Consider the following 5480-nt stretch of genomic DNA (forward strand, 5'->3'; position numbering starts at 1 on the left):
CCGATGTCATTTTTTTTGGGTGGGGTCCCGTTTGAGGGATCCGTGTGATGTCCGTGTGTCTGCGTGTCTGTGTCCTTGCATTGCAACAATTTTTTCTATGTTAACACTATGACAGGAAAAATGCCCACGGATGGCACACAGACAACATCCGTGTGCGGTACGTGTTTACACGGACCCATTGACTTTAATGGGTCCGTGCCGTGCGCTCCCACAAACACTGACATGTCTACGTGTTTTGAAAACGGACACACGGTCCTTGAAAACACGCTGACATCTGTAGAGACACATTGATTTTAATGTGTCTACGTGAGTCAGTGTCTCCGGTACGTGATGAAACTGTCACCTCACGTACCGGAGCCACTGACGTGTGAAACTGACATAATTTGGTGTTTGCCTTGTTTGTTTGACTTTGGGTTAGGGTAGAGGTGATGTTAATATATATCCAAATTTTTAAACATTTGTGCTGTAAGGAAACCTCTTAACTCCAACATGGAAGTAGAGCTATGCCCACCGGCATCAGGGGCTTACCTACCCTTTCTTGTATACTGTAGATAAGTCCCCGATGTATCCTCAAAGATGATTAAAAGAGGTTAGATTATACTCACCCAGGGTTGGTACCGCTCCAATGAGCGTGGCGGTCTGGTACAGCCCCTCCCATCTTGTTATGATGACGTCCTCTTGTATTCACGCTGCGGCTTATCTCCCTGGTGAGGGCACAGCAACGTACTGCAGTAATGCAACGTACTGCCCTCAACAGGGCAAAGTACGCCTGCGCTGGAGCCGCAGTGTGAATACAAGAGGACGTCATCACAACAAGATGGGAGACGCTGGACCGGACAGCAATGCCCATCGGTCCGTTACCGCCCCTGTGTCAGTATAATCTAACCTGTTTTGATCATCTTTGAGGAAACATCGAGAGCTTATCTACAGTTCCCATTTTGGGGGTGACAGGTTCCCTTTTAGATTACTTATCATTTGGATATATTATGTAATGACACTATTCTATTCATTGTAGGTTCGCGATATACCTTGTATATGGGATGCCGCTGATGTGTCCTACAATGACAAATATTTCCGAGACCATTGCTGGACCAAGATTGTGAGGGACCTCTATCCGGAGTGGGATTCCCTGTCCATTGCAAACCAATTGGAAATTGGTAATTATATTGTTACCGATTATTATTATTATTATTATTATTATTAGAGTTTATGATAAATGTACTTTGACAATATACAGTGGGGCAAAAAAGTATTTAGTCAGTCAGCAATAGTGCAAGTTCCACCACTTAAAAAGATGAGAGGCGTCTGTAATTTACATCATAGGTAGACCTCAACTATGGGAGACAAACTGAGAAAAAAAAATCCAGAAAATCACATTGTCTGTTTTTTTAACATTTTATTTGCATATTATGGTGGAAAATAAGTATTTGGTCAGAAACAAACAATCAAGATTTCTGGCTCTCACAGACCTGTAACTTCTTCTTTAAGAGTCTCCTCTTTCCTCCACTCATTACCTGTAGTAATGGCACCTGTTTAAACTTGTTATCAGTATAAAAAGACACCTGTGCACACCCTCAAACAGTCTGACTCCAAACTCCACTATGGTGAAGACCAAAGAGCTGTCAAAGGACACCAGAAACAAAATTGTAGCCCTGCACCAGGCTGGGAAGACTGAATCTGCAATAGCCAACCAGCTTGGAGTGAAGAAATCAACAGTGGGAGCAATAATTAGAAAATGGAAGACATACAAGACCACTGATAATCTCCCTCGATCTGGGGCTCCACGCAAAATCCCACCCCGTGGGGTCAGAATGATCACAAGAATGGTGAGCAAAAATCCCAGAACCACGCGGGGGGACCTAGTGAAAGAACTGCAGAGAGCTGGGACCAATGTAACAAGGCCTACCATAAGTAACACACTACGCCACCATGGACTCAGATCCTGCAGTGCCAGACGTGTCCCACTGCTTAAGCCAGTACATGTCCGGGCCCGTCTGAAGTTTGCTAGAGAGCATTTGGATGATCCAGAGGAGTTTTGGGAGAATGTCCTATGGTCTGATGAAACCAAACTGGAACTGTTTGGTAGAAACACAACTTGTCGTGTTTGGAGGAAAAAGAATACTGAGTTGCATCCATCAAACACCATACCTACTGTAAAGCATGGTGGTGGAAACATCATGCTTTGGGGCGGTTTCTCTGCAAAGGGGCCAGGACGACTGATCCGGGTACATGAAAGAATGAATGGGGCCATGTATCGTAAGATTTTGAGTGCAAACCTCCTTCCATCAGAAGGGCATTGAAGATGAAACCTGGCTGGGTCTTTCAACATGACAATGATCCAAAGCACACCGCCAGGGCAACGAAGGAGTGGCTTCGTAAGAAGCATTTCAAGGTCCTGGAGTGGCCTAGCCAGTCTCCAGATCTCAACCCTATAGAAAACCTTTGGAGAGTGTTGAAAGTCCGTGTTGCCAAGTGAAAAGCCAAAAACATCACTGCTCTAGAGGAGATCTGCATGGAGGAATGGGCCAACATACCAACAACAGTGTGTGGCAACCTTGTGAAGACTTACAGAAAACGTTTGACCTCTGTCATTGCCAACAAAGGATATATTACAAAGTATTGAGATGAAATTTTGTTTCTGACCAAATACTTATTTTCCTCCATAATATGCAAATAAAATGTTAAAAAAACAGACAATGTGATTTTCTGGATTTTTTTTTCTCAGTTTGTCTCCCATAGTTGAGGTCTACCTATGATGTAAATTACAGACGCCTCTCATATTTTTAAGTGGTGGAACTTGCACTATTGATGACTGACTAAATACTTTTTTGCCCCACTGTATATATATATATATATTTTTTTTTTCTTAGAAAAAAATGTCAAGCAGAGATGGAGGTCAGTTCGGGACCGGTTCAACAAATTCATAAATACATGTGACCGGAGTGGATCTTCTCCAAGTCGAATAACCTTTCCATTTTACGAGGAGCTGCAGTTCCTGCTCACAAGCCGGACTTTGCGGAGGTAGGTTATAAACCAATAATATATATGTAGCCTCATCAATGTTGCCATGTGGTGTAGCACAGTTGACTGCGTATTGAAGGCTGTGTCCTGCCTCTGCGTTCAATACACAGCATCCAGATGTTATACCATAGTGAAGAGAGCATTTTCAAAAATCCTGTCTGCGCTATCATTCAACAGATGGAGTTGTGAGAGGTATGGCACTACACCGTGTCTATTTATCTTGTGTTTGCACTTTGACTGCGCAAGATAACTAGAACATTGTTTGGATAGCATGTGGTGATAACGCATGTGTTAAATCAAAACATGCATTATCAGCACACATGCAAAAAAATGAACAGCGTTTTGGAGTAAGCGGCCTTTATGCTGTTCCTAAAATGTTGCTCCTCCGCAGCGTTCATGATTAATAATTTTTTTCCTTTTCTCACACAGGACTGAGGGAAACCTTTCCAACCCGCCTCCTGTGGATGACCACTCCGAAGATGGAGCAGGCACTGATGGAGCAGGCACTTCCTCGGGAGTGGGAGGGACAATTTCTCCATCTCTTACCACAGCTTCTGCTGATGCCGCATGTCCAGCAGCTGCTGCAGGCACATCAACTGCAGCAGCTGTTGGATCATCTGGTTCGTCAGAAGCTGTGGTAACAGAGAAGAAAGCTCCCTATCCGGTGGCAGGAGAGTCCAAAAAAAAAAGAAAAAAGAATGAGGATAAAACTGAGAAGATCGCAAGTGACACACTCGATTTACTAAAACAATCCTCAAGTGAGGACCAGTGTGATTTTTTTGAGTTAACCATTGCCCGAAAGGCACGCTCACTGCCACCGGATAGGCAGTCTCTCTTCATGTCTCTGTGCCAAACATCCCTCACCGCTCTGGAGGACCCTGCTCCAATTGAGTCATATGAGAATGTATTGACGGGGGTTTTCGGACTCTTCCGCCCACGACCGAAACCCAGTGAACCGCACTCTAGAGCGTCTTCCTACACCCAACCGGCACAGAATTTTTCTGGAGGAGGAAACACAAGCCTGGGACCATCAGCAAGTCAATCTTTCATCACTGACACAAGTAGCTCCTATGGGTATTCTCAGGAATACACTTACTTGCATTAAGATAAAAAAGTTAGTTCAGTTTTTCATATTGAAAAAATTTTCCTCAACTGTTTGTTAAAATTTAGTTGCTTGGTTAGTTGCCGTATTTTATGCGAGTTTTACGGACGTAGTTTCTGCGCTCTTACGTCCGTAAAACTCGCTAGTGTGAGGCCGGCCTTATGGAGAATATTACTGCAGACTAGGTGGGCTATTTTTTTCTTCACCTATCTACCATTGCTCAATCTTGGATGTTCTTATCACCTTGCTTAAGGTACCGTCACACTAAGCGACGCTGCAGCGATACCGACAACGATCCAGATCGCTGCAGCGTCGCTGTTTGGTCGCTGGAGAGCTGTCACACAGACAGCTCTCCAGCGACCAACGATGCCGGTAACCAGGGTAAACATCGGGTTACTAAGCGCAGGGCCGCGCTTAGTAACCCGATGTTTACCCTGGTTACCATCGTTAAAGTAAAAAAACAACCACTACATACTTACCTACCGCTGTCTGTCCTCGGCGCTCTGCTTCTCTGGTCTGGCTGTGAGCACAGCGGCCGGAAAGGAGAGCGGTGACGTCACCGCTCTGCTTTCTGGCTGCCCGGCGCTCACAGCCAGTACAGAGAAGCAGAGCGCCGAGGACAGACAGCGGTAGGTAAGTATGTAGTGTTTGTTTTTTTACTTTAACTATGGTAACCAGGGTAAACATCGGGTTACTAAGCGCGGCCCTGCGCTTAGTTACCCGATGTTTACCCTGGTTGCCAGCGAAGACATCGCTGAATCGGTGTCAGCGCACGCCGATTCAGCGATGTCTGCGGGGAGTCCAGCGACGAAACAAAGTTCTGGACTTTCTTCCCCAACCAGCGACAGCACAGCAGGGACCTGATCGCTGCTGCCTGTCACACTGGACGATATCGCTAGCCAGGACGCTGCAACGTCACGGATCGCTAGCGATATCGTCTAGTGTGACGGTACCTTTACTTGTAGGAGACATAAGTTTAGTGAGACTGTTTCAACAGAGGGTGTTTCCTATAGAGATGATTAATAGATCAAGCTAAACACTTGCTTGGCACAAACACGAGGCCAAGAGCCTGGTTTCCGCAGAGAGATAGGAAGATAGGAAGAGAAAAGGACCATAAAAAGTGAGAAAAAGGAAGTTCCTGCACTTACAGTATGGCAGAATACTGATCACGAGAAATTGCCTACTCTAAAAACGTGTGGATGGGATTCTGTAAAACATGAGAAGTAAAGATAAGGGATTCACTTTGGAGCTAATTTCGTACACCTCAGCTTTCTTAAAAATTTAGATTTGCCAGAATCCATGTTTTTCCTATTGGATTCGCACAAATCCTACAAATTTAAGGCCATCTGGCTGCCAT

The 5480-nt window shown here is 44.9% G+C and overlaps 1 long non-coding RNA gene across 1 annotated transcript; it reads left to right on the forward strand.

Annotated features, from left to right (window-relative positions):
- Positions 1-1019: 1019 nt before the first annotated feature.
- Positions 1020-3549, forward strand: LOC138674014 (uncharacterized). The gene is made up of 3 exons (XR_011320429.1): positions 1020-1157; positions 2871-3021; positions 3451-3549. It is a non-coding gene; the product is annotated as an uncharacterized lncRNA (long non-coding RNA).
- Positions 3550-5480: the final 1931 nt, after the last annotated feature.

Source organism: Ranitomeya imitator, chromosome 4, assembly GCF_032444005.1.
Source record: "Ranitomeya imitator isolate aRanImi1 chromosome 4, aRanImi1.pri, whole genome shotgun sequence".
Lineage (NCBI taxonomy): Eukaryota > Metazoa > Chordata > Amphibia > Anura > Dendrobatidae > Ranitomeya > Ranitomeya imitator.